The following is a 12207-nucleotide window of genomic DNA, read 5'->3' on the forward strand; positions in this document are numbered from 1 at the left end:
GATATTCAGAACTAATGGATACTGTTCAACAGGTAAAAAGTTTTGGGCATAAAATTAGCTAATCTTACATAATTTTGGGGTGCTGAAAACGAAAATGACCCTAAAAAATGTTGATTGGCTCTAGTTTCCATGATATATTCACCCATCTAATGACGTAAGCCATTCAAAATTATGATGCAACTTCAGCTGCATATTGCGCAATTGATACTGGTGACCAATAGAAAATTGCATGTATACTGAGATGATGCAATATTAGCCTTTAATTGCATCACTTCACTGCATAAAAGCTGCAGTATCTGTAGCTAATTGTAGTTCGACAGCGTCTTTACATTTCATTTTATGCTTATATAGGCTACTCAGTAATGCCTCGAACTTGTGTGAATAAAGCAGATAATTTCTGCTATATCTGCGGTAAAATAACTTTTATCTCACAAAAAAGGAGGATAACAGGAATGATTAAGAAAGCCTACAACTTGTATTTTGGCTGCAAGATAGGAGACCAGGACAAGAGCTGGGCACCACATATATGCTGCAATTCTTGTGGGACGGCACTGGAGCAATGGTTGAATGGAAAAAAGGCATCTATGCCTTTCGCTGTGCCAATGATTTGGAGAGAGCCAACAGATCATGTTAGCAATTGTTACTTTTGTATGGTGCCTCCAATTGTAAAAGGGCTAAATAAGAAGAAAAAGTTATCTGTGCACTATCCAAATATTCCATCGGCAATACGTCCAGTTCCTCATGGAGAGGGGCTACCAATTCCTAAAGCACCAGAATCCTTCGTGGTTGAGTCAAGTGAGGAAGAACCTGAAGCGTGTAGTCATCAACCGTCAACCTCACATGACCCAGACTTTCTTCCATCCACACCCACTGAACCACACCTCATTACACAAGTGGAATTGAGCGATCTTATCAGAGACCTGGATCTTCCGAAGAACAAGGCAGAGCTTTTGGGGTCAAGACTACAACAGTGGAATCTCCTGTAGTCAATATCACTTGCTTTATATTTGTGGAAAGACATCTATCTATATAATTATTGTGCATTATGTAGTCATTACGCCTATAGTAGAAAACTTTCCGTTTACAGAAAAACTAGAGCCAATTGACAAATTTCATTGTTATATTTGAACTCAGAATGTGAAATTCATTAAGAAATGGATCCTTTTGTTTCCAAAACTGGCAAAAAATAAAAGTTTGTTGAACAGCAGCACTGATGGGCAATGACAGGCAGCACTGATGGGCACTGATATGCAGCACTGATGGGCACTGAGAGGCAGGACTGATAGGCACTGATATTCAGCACTTATGGGCACTGACAGGCAGCACTTATGGACACTGATATTCAGCACTGATGGGCACTGATATGCAGCACTGATGGGCACTGATATGCAGCACTGATGGGCACTGACAGGCAGAAGTGCTGGGCACTGATATTCAGCACTGCTGGGCACTGACAGGCAGCACTGATGGGCACTGATGGGCATGGATATTCAGCACTGATGAACACTGACCGGAAGCACTGATGAGCACTGATATTCAGCGCTGATGGGCACTGATGAGGAGGCAATGATGAAACTGCACTGATCTGCAGCAGTCTCTCTTCTACAGATTGTGTTATGCAGAGATAACCGCATACGGGAAGTGCTCTGTGGGACGGAATACACTGTGGGGGATGCCTGGGAAAACTTCCTGAAAAGTCAGATCAGCAATATAGATGAGGAGGGGGACTTCCATTGCGTTGTTTGTCCACAAGTCAGATACAGGTCACTTTCAAGTAGTACAGGAACCTTTTCTGAAGTCGGAGGGACTCCAGTGCATATTAAGACAGTTCTCATTCACTTACATGAGATTTCACATCAGGCGACTTTAGGTCCAACATGTCGAATCCCAAGTCGCAGCAGTGTGAATCAAACTCTATATGAAAATATAAAAGAAGCCAGCAAAGTAAATCAACACTTTAGTTGTAGATCGGAGATATTCAGGAACGTGAGCGGACCTTACGCATTTCGGCAATACACCTTAGTCATAGCCATGACTAAGGCTTAGTGCCGAAATGCATAAACTATTTTATCTGCACATCTGACTTGCTCAATAAAGTCAATCAATCGGGAAGACGAGAAGTCGGTTCTTCTAATTTTTATTTTCAAGTTCTACTTGTGTTGGCAGCAGGGGTGGACTGACAACTCATGGGGCCCCCGGACAATAGGGGATCATGGGGCCCCTATGTCCTTGCACACACCCAAAAAAGCCTATGAAAAAGCCAATGAAAGGTACCAGGGGCATCTCATGGGGCCCCCTACTGACCCCGGGCCCTCGGGCAGTGCACGAGTGCTAGAATGGTCAGTCCGCCCCTGGTTGGCAAGACACATGGAGCCAGAGAACTGCCAGTTCGCCTCTGTGGGGAATATATCTCTGATATGCTGAGGGCACCTGGCCTGGTAAATCCCAGGGAGAGGGGGTGCTCGTTTGTTCCTCCCCCCTTTCCTGGCCTGCCAGGCCTGTGCTCGGATCAAGGATCTGGTAGGAATTTAAGGGGGACCCCCGCGCTGCCTCCCCATTTATTGGAGGTGGGGTTCCCCTTAAAAGTCCTACCAGGCCTAAAGGGCCTGGTTTGGCTTTTAGGGGGAACCCCTAAAATCTTTTTTTTATTCCTAATCCTAAACAGTCTGGGATAGATGGGGGGAACCGCATGCTGTTTTTTTTTTTTTAATAAAAATTTAATTTTTTTAAAATGGCAGTCCTGTGCAGCAGGTTTTGTACATTGTACAGATGTGCAACTTTGCAGGTAGTTTAAGGGGACCCCCCAAGCATGATATTTAACCACTTGCCTACCGGGCACTTATACCCCCTTCCTGACCAGGCCAATTTTCAGCTTTAAGCGTCGTCGCACTTTAAATGACAATTGCGCAGTCATGCGACATTGTACCCATATGAAATTTTTTCAAATTTTGTTTCACGCAAATAGAGCTTTCTTTTGGTGGTATTTGCTCACCACTGGGTGTTTTTTTGAGCTATAAACAAAAAAAGAGCAAAAAATTTTTTTTAAAAAGTTTTTCTTTGTTTCTATTGCAAAATTTTGCAAACAGGTAATTGTTCTCCTTTACTAATGTGCGTTGATGATGCTGCACTGATAGGCAGCACTGCTGGGCACTGATAGGTGGCACTGATAGGCAGCACTGATGGGTGGCACTGATGAGGTGGCACAGATAGGCAGCACTGATGGGTGGCACTGATGAGGTGGCACAGATAGGCAGCACTGATGGGCATTGATAGGCAGCACTGATAGGTGACACTGATGGGCACTGATGAGCTGGCACTGATAGGCAGCACTGATGAGGTGGCACTGATAATGGGCACTGACTGACGGCAATGACTGGCAGCACTGCTGGGTACTGACTGGTGGTACTGCTGGGCACTGACTGGCAGCACTGCTGGGTGGCACTGCTGGGTGGCACTGATGGGTGGCACTGCTGGGCTGCACTGATGAGCGCTGGTGGGTGGCACTGGTGGGAACTGCTGGGCACAGGTGGGTGGCACTGCTGGGCACAGATGGGTGGCACTGCTGGGCACTTGTGGGCAGAACTGGTGAGTGGCACTGCTGGACACCGATCATCAGGGCACTGATCATCAGTGCCCTGATGATCGGTGCCGATCCCTCCTCTGACAACTGCTGAGAACACTGTGACAACATGAGGAAAGTGCAGCCGATAACCAGCAATTGCATTTCCTGGTGATCAGTGTGTTATTGGACATGGCTGATCACATGGTAAAAGGCCATTGTGATTGGCCTTTTACCACAGCACATGATCAGCTGTGTCCGTAGGACACAGCGATCATGGAGATCGCCGGGTGCGTGCCTCCGGGGGCGCACAGGAGAGCGAGTTTCCGGGAGGACGTCATATGACGCCCTCCCAGAACTGGCCGGCCACAGTGGAGCCAGCATTCGGCTATCTGCGATCGGAAAGTGGTTAAAGGAATTTTTCAATTTTTCTTTTACTTTAAGCATTGAAAAATGACTACCTCTTTAAAAACGGTACTTTTTGAAATGTTTTTTTTCACTGATTCATGTCCCTCAGGGCAGTACCAAGTCCCCATACCCCTTTTATGGCCAATAACTTACATATAAGTCTTCAAAATGGGCACTTTTAAATGTACAAGTTCAAGTCCCATAGAATTGCATTATGTTCGATGTTCACAGTAGAACTTTCTTTAGGTTCGAATGTTCTACTATGAACTGAACAAGTCCTTTATTAGAATAAACACTGAGAATATAGCCGCATGTGCTGTGACTACTCCTGGAATTAATCGCCTTAGGAAGCTTTGCATCATATGATGGCTAACACCACATGATAAAAGGAAGTTTGTTTCAGTCCTTTGTCACAAGACACATAACTCAAAGTCTCAATTGTTGCAGCCAGGGTCACAGTCAGAATTTTTTTGTGCCAAATAATGGTATGGTTTCAGATACTGAAAAACCTAAACTTATAGATAACATGGGAAAATTCTTTGGAGTCAAGGCAGTGGGGAAGGATGAAGAATGTACAAAATTCTTTATGTGGTTCCTATAGAACAGACCTTTCAGAAGTTCACTTTAATCATATCAAATATTCATACTACATTGGAACAAGCAATCATGCTTATGACCATGAGAAATGACCCAACCACTGAAAAATGTGCTGTTCTTGATTGCAAATTGTGCATGCAATCCCTTCTGTGCAGGAATATACAATACATTAAAGCTATGTCTTGCAAGTAGTCATGAAAGACAGTGTAAAATCAGGAAAATTAAAAACAACATAATGTAATCTAGTAATTTATTTATTAAGTAATTAATAAATGTATTAAAAAAAGTTTTGTTGATTTCACACAACATTTTAATTGGACAAAAAGCTGTGCAGAAAAAGAGTAGTGCATTAAAAGTTAATAGGGTACAGAAGTACTACGCCTTGTACTGTAAACAAGTAATCAACACACAAGAAAAGAGGCTTTAAAAGTAGGGCTTCAGTTGTAACCTGGTGGGTATGTGGTACATAGGGAGAAGTAAACTGCGTCATATTTGATGACAACATTTATAGCTCTGCTGAAATTAAGTGTTACATCCATCGATAATCATCCATTTAGCTTTTTATTTGGCCCCCTCTATCAAACCAATAGAGGGCCAAAGTTGGGGATTAGGTGTAACCAGGTGATGAATGGGTAGGGCAGGGCCTGCTTGAGGTTAGAGTTCATTTTTCAGTATGGTGCACACCCCTGAGGGGACTGGGGGAAATAATCCAGGTCTCCGTTACCTGTTCAAAGGCTGCCAGTCCTAGATACCAGTTCCATAGCGCACCAACAAAACTCAAGCCTGGTTTGGGGTTGTCTTTTTGAAGACTTTTTGCAATAATTGAACACAGGCGGGTAGAGGGATGAGGATGCAGGATACTCCAAAACACAAGCAGGCAAAGAGAATAGATTCTCAAAGTCCTTCAGTAGCAGCTTTAAGTATTGCTGGAGGTAGAGGGCACAGTTAGCTAGTTTGAGACTCTGTAAGAGCAATCCCAGTCCTTGAAGCAATCTCTGGCATCTAATCCTCAAAGGTCAGGTACACCTGGAGCTCAAGGCAAAAGGTACTACTCACAATGGCCAGAGACAGCACCCCCACCAGTTTCCCTGCAACACTCTTCAGTGAAAGGGGCCCTTCTTCAGCCCAGCTTCCTACAGTAGTGTCCTCCAGCAAATTAATTCCAGTCTAGGTTTCTCCAGACCCTCATCCAAGCACATGCTGAGGCCTGATAACAACAGCTCTATAGTAACACACACTGCCTCCCAGGGGCAGAGGCCCCAGAAGAAAGAGACCTCTGAACAGACCCTCACAAACATTAATCATTTCTCCAGCCACACCTTCTGAGTCTACCTCCCTGAGATTGGCTAAGGTCAAATAAATATTCATAAACCAGTGATTAACCTTTCTACATTTCTGGAAGCTTCTTCCAGGCATGCAGAAGTATTCAACCACCAGGCTCAGGGAGATCTGGCCAGACCTGGAAAATAAATTGCTGCTCAACTGGGTATAGCAGAGCCAAAAACTAAATTTATCCAGCCTAGCAAAGGGTGCTACATAAGTGAGAAGGTTGATTCATAAAAGTGAAGTATAGTGTATGCTGTTAAAATTATAATTGATTGATGATTGTTTGTACATGAGAGCATGCATGATGGTCAGTGATTGGGTGTTCCTAGAGGCCTTTAGATATCCTGTGTCTCTTTGAACTTTTCTATGTGATATCATTCTGTATGACTAAAGAATAAATTCAGTTATTTGAGTTGCGAGAGGAACAGTGTGTGAGTCAAACAGTTCAGGTTTTAAAAAATGTTGGGGTGCGAGTATGTTTTTGTTAAATAACATCTAGCTTGTCCATTATCATTAGTTTGTATAGGGTTTGGTCTAGTTCTGTTACAGTTGGCAACGTGGGCTGTATCCAGTGGGCCATTGTTAGTTTTTTAGCGGCTAAAATACATAGGTGTTCTAATTTGATTAGCTGGGTTTTGTTTTTGGTAGGTTTGTGGATTACATGTAAGAGGGTTGTAATTACTGTGGCATGGTCTGTAGGTTAAGACGTGTAGTCATAGGTTTGCATCCAATAATTTTGGATCTGAGGGCAATTCTACAAAAAGAAGAGAGAGACTCTGAACTCCTCACAAATATTAATCCTTTCTGCAGCCACAACTTCTGAGTCTACCTCCCAGAGATTGGCTGAGGTCAGATAAATATTCATAAACCAGTGATTAATCCTCCTACATTTCTGGACGCTTCTTCCAGGCAGGCAGGTGGTCAAGATCCAGAGTTGTCCTCCATCATCTTTTTGAGCAGCATGATCCCAGTCTGCTATCTTGGATGAGCATGTGCATTTTTTTTTCCATTTTTGTATTCAGTGTTTTTGAGGGCAATTTGTTTATAGTATGATTAGGGAGAACATCAACTGAATTCTGGACTTTTTGTACACCCTGGATCTGAATGAACAGTAGCAGACTGTTGGATGACCAGAGCTCTGCTATTCAGCATCAATTCTAGTCACAATAAGTGCCAGAAGCGGAAGTGGATTAATTGTATTTTTACACAGGACTAGCACTGAACTCCAGGCAAACAGCTAAATACAAAATTAAACAGGTATATGGGAATTGTTCTACCTGTCAAATGATCTGAAGAGGCTAAGTTCAGGACAGATTCAAGTATTTATACTAGGTACATTCCTAATACATTGGATTATACATTTCATTATTTTTATACAAATAAATGACTGCATTTATTAATGTCTTTAGCATCTGCCTGCAGTTCAGATTTAGAGCAGAACTTGAAGAATAAGGGGCATACACTGTGCCAATTAGGGCACAAGAGTGACCATATCATTGTGCTGCTTCTCATTCACTGTGCATTAACTGGCTGGGGTTAATATTTTACCCTTTTTGTCCATGCTTTGTTGCTTAACAGAGGTGCAGGACCTGGCTGTGCTAGCTGGTGTCTAGATAATGAGACTGGATGAACAGAATTAAAAAACCTTAACAGGTAAAATAGATTGCATATGTATTCCATACAGGCATTCAATGGTTTGCATTCTTTAAGCTTTATTTTAATTCCCAACTGATCCATATTTCTGCTATCATTATTTCCACTATGGTTCTGTACAACACAAATAAAAGTTTATAGCCATTTAAAGGTGTTGTCCACATTTTGAAAAAAATGTAAATAATCACCAAACAGGAATATTCCCATGGATGCAACTAGTGCATCTTGTGAGCTCTACTGAAGAGGGCAAAGATGAATTATTTTACTACAATGCATGCTAAACACTTCTGATCTAGGTGAGAAAGGAAGATTGTCGGTTAATTGGTTTGGTCAACCCACTTCCACTGCGCGCATGCAGACTCCCTATCTATGGATCCCTATTTTCTCCCACAGATCAGCTTCTTGTGATTTGTGGTCTCACTTTCAAATCTACAGAAGACACCTGGTAGCAATGCTGCTCTCCAATCTACTGTTTAGGAGGTCTGAGTGTACACTCTGATAATAAGCCAACATCAACATCTAGAAGTGTATCTCCAGCTAAAACGTTTGGAAGAGGTAATGGTTTAAAACCCCTGTCAAGACCCAGGACAGGGTCTTTTGGAAGAGATTGCAGGCTAGCCTCTTCCCTACTGACTATGCACCCTGGCGTTTGCGGGCACTCTGCCTAAGGGACCCTTTGCAGTAGTTTTACTTCAGATTCAAGTCCATGTCTCCCCAAAACACACAGACTCTGAGAACTGAAGGACCAGGATTCAGATTTGGGGTCTCTGTGCCCAAACCAGCATTGACTGCTTCAGTCCCCCTCCTAGATTCAGAGGCTGTAAGCAGATGTTAATATAATCAGCTCAAAACAACCTGATGCTGAAGTCTCTTGCTGTAATCTGTTTATTAAGGTGTGTTGTGTTTACTGTTATGTCTGTCCTATTGCTAATTGAGTCACCTATTGTTTCTGTCTGTTGGATAATCCTCTTGGAGGTTTCTGCATGGTGGGATTAGTCTTGTGTCAACTCAACTTCATTACCTATTCAGCGTCAGATGTTTATCCCAATGTGTAATGTTTGTCTTTATTGTTCATGTGGGAACTGCCCCTATTTCTGAAGTGCATAAAAAACCTGTATTTCTGTTCAATAAACAGTTCCCTGTTGCCCCTAAGCTAGTGTCGTCTAGTTCTTGGGTGCAATGCCCAGCTATAATACCTTGGTCCTGTATCCCAGTGGCAAGGAAGCAATTCTCTGTCAGTGGCACTCAAGCAGGGTGCCAGGCGGTCCATCAAACCCTCTCAAATCCATTCCAATTCCTCATCGAAGCATGCAGGTAAGAGGGGAGGGGGGGCATGCATCCCCTCTTGAACTATATCAGACCATATGCTCTCAACATAGGGATGGTACCTTGGTAGGGAGGTCTATCCTGTAAATGCATCTTGTCCCCATTTTGATGAGAACAAGGGCCCTTCCCCACATATTTAACAGTAAGTAAACACACAACACAGTTTTCAGTCTAAAACAAAATTCTCACGCTCACCCAAATGTAAAATATGCAATGATGAACCTGAAAGCAGCGGTGCTTCAAAGTAAAAACCTCGCTCAAATATATGTATAAACAAGGGGGGCCCACACTCAAATACACCTATAGAAATATACAAGTGATCAGTGATCAGGCGGACAGTAGATTTAAGCAGGTCTCATCTCAGCGCACCGGTTCCCTGAAGAAGTTGATGAAGTAATGTGTAGGGTGGAGCGCCAAGTCCTTTCATTTTTGCTTGCAGACAAAGGAGGGAGAGCAGCAGCAACTGATGGTTCTTTGACACTAAATCCTTGACAATGTTCATGTAGAAGCTGTGAGAGGTGAGAGCTGTCCCTGCTCTTGTGCATACTGCATCCTAAGTGTGGCTTTGTTTTTAAACTGTGAGTGCACTTCAATAAAAGTTTTTTGGGCATTTTCATATAAATAGAGAGTACTGTACTATGGATTCTTTATATTTTTCCTTTTGAGCCATTTTTGAGAATTCCCAATGATAAATCATTTGGTGGAGTAAATTATCATTCTCTGAACAGGGTCTGTCCCAGTCGACTATGCGTGCCTGATCTTTAATGATTTAAAGGTCTAGCTATTAAGATGAGCATAGATCCACAAGAGTGGAGGTAGTGGATTGATCATTCATAAGTTCTTTCAAAGTGGAGAATTGTGGTGGTGAAATAATTTGTTTGATTTGGGCTTATGGGCATTATTTCACAAGCACTAATGTATTGATACTTTTGCACAAACCTCTTATTATGTACACTGGAGCACTTGTATATTTCTATAGAAATATTTGAGCACAGTGTCTCTCTTGTATATACACCACACACTTTGACAAGTGCTTTTACAATAAAAATATCCTATTATGTAAATCCATCATCAACCTCATCATCCTACAATGCAAATCCACATCAATCACGATGAACAACACCCTGAAAAAAAAAACACCAATTTGTCTGTTCCTGTTAGAGACTCATTGCAAATGACAGATTCCCAGCTGACAGCTCAATTGTAAAGAAAGGGATGGGGATGGGGATGGAGGTTGGTGTCAATTACCAAAATTGCCCATGACCATATTTAACAAGTGATATCAGCCAGCATCTCCACCCTTTTTCTCATTCAGCTGTCAGGAGGAAATCCCATGATATAACACCCAAATGGCCTGGATAGGGATATGTCCCTGGTTCCCAGCCTATGCAGGAAGCTGTCACATTTGGCAATGGTGGTAACACAACTACTAAATGTTTTATTTTCTGCTCAATTCAACCTAGTTTTAAACTTGAATCTGATCTCCAGCGTAACAGTGCTACGCCCTGCCACTGGATTATTAGGATTAAAGACTACACAGGGTTCTCACGGATGCAGACTGACGTGCTGCAGAGTATCAGTTCTGAGAACAGAAAACTGTTTTTGCACTTTTTTTCTGGGTTTTGTAACTCTTGGATTGGGTTCTGGAGGTCGGAGGATTCAAACAGTCCAGTGAGCTGTGTTTGTAGGTGTGCACAACCTTCATAATCAAAGGCCTCACAGTGGTTCAGGGATCCACCCTGGAGACAGGAGATCAGTGCCCAAAGGCCATAGCCTGGGCCAGAACACAGGGGAGCTGTGAGAGGTACAGAGGTGTACCTGAGCATGGCAATGCTGTGTAACAATTATTACAGGTACTTATATAGCGCTATCAATTTATGCAGCTCTTTAAATATATATATTGTACATTCATATTAGTTCTGTACATTCTAAGGTCTCTACATTTTTTTAAGTCCGCAAACGTGGAACTGTAACGAAAAAACCCGTAAGTGTCCGCAAAAAAGTGCAAGTGCAGAAACACACACACGAAAAACGTGCACTTAGGGGTGTGTTTGTCCTACCCCCGAAAGGGTTGGACCGTTCACCCGATCCCCCGGGGCACGAAGCTCCTGACAGGGACAAGGTTCCCATTTGGTCCTCCTGGCCAAAAGGCCTGGTGGACCACCGTTCCTTATGCCCAGCCGAAGCCGGACATCCAGTACTAGGCAAGGGGGTTCTCCCGAAGAGAAAACCCCCTAGGGATCAGGGGAGGAAGGAACCGTATGGCCACACATCCTCCCCCTAGACTTCAGGTAAGGCCCGAGGACCCACACCCTCCATCCGTGAAAAACACACACATAAGAAAGCAAAAAGTGACAAAACGTGGGAGTGATATAAATAAATAGAATAAAATAAAAAAGTGGTACCGTGCCTAATAGTGCACAGACCAGGCCCTGAGGCCCGTAGCAAAAATTGCCCTGGACTTAGCCAAAAGACCTGGTCCTTAGGGCGCTGTGCAAAAAAGAGTGTAAAAACAGTGGCCATGTGTCATCTTCACACCGTGGGGTCCCACACCCAAGTGTTACTAGTGACACCCCTGAGCGCGTCTCCTCAGGGGGCACTGAGTTTGCGGACTTTTTGCCTCCTCAGCCCCAGGCCAGACCAAGGTAGCATGCTCAAACCAGGAGGAACTGGGTCTTTCCGGTCTCCCCAGAGGAATTACTCCCAAGGCCCTAGAACGAATCATGGCGCTCCCTGGTTTCTGTCCCTCCGGTACTAGCCTTCCGGACCCCCATCATACCAGTGAGGGTACTGTACAACAACCATCCCCGTAAACTAGAATGGTCGGTAGCACCCCCACTGGACACTGATAAGAACAGATACCACACTTGATCTTAGCCAAAAGGCCGAGAATTCTAAGGTCTCTACATTCTTACATGCACATACTAGGGCCAATTTAGACAGAATCCAATTAACCTACCAGCATGTCTTTAAAGGGTAGGGAGAACCCAACGCATGCTCAGGGAGAACATGCAAACTCCAGGCAGGTGGTACTGTGGTTGGGATTCGAACCAATAGACCCTAGGGCTACCAGATGGAAGTGCTAACCATTTAGCCACTGTGCTGCCCTAGATGAGGGCTACACTTGAGTAAAACCTCCTAGAACATCACACTTGCCATTGGTAAGCCATTGGTGGCCTTGTTTCTCAATGAGTACATAATGGGTACTCTAAAAAAAATGATTAGGAAATCTAGTTAATGCTGGTGCACTCCTAAAACTGAAATGTGTATAAATATTATTATTATTCAGGATATATTTAGTGCAGTTTGCACAGTGCTTTACAATATAAAGGGAAACA

General features: G+C 43.3%; 1 pseudogene; it reads right to left on the reverse strand.

Annotated features, from left to right (window-relative positions):
• Nucleotides 1-11651: 11651 nt before the first annotated feature.
• Nucleotides 11652-11767, reverse strand: LOC149457909 (U2 spliceosomal RNA; annotated as a pseudogene).
• Nucleotides 11768-12207: the final 440 nt, after the last annotated feature.

The sequence above is a fragment of the Staurois parvus genome, unplaced genomic scaffold, assembly GCF_062004578.1.
Source record: "Staurois parvus isolate SC_StPar_1 unplaced genomic scaffold, SC_StPar_1.0 ptg000299l, whole genome shotgun sequence".
Lineage (NCBI taxonomy): Eukaryota > Metazoa > Chordata > Amphibia > Anura > Ranidae > Staurois > Staurois parvus.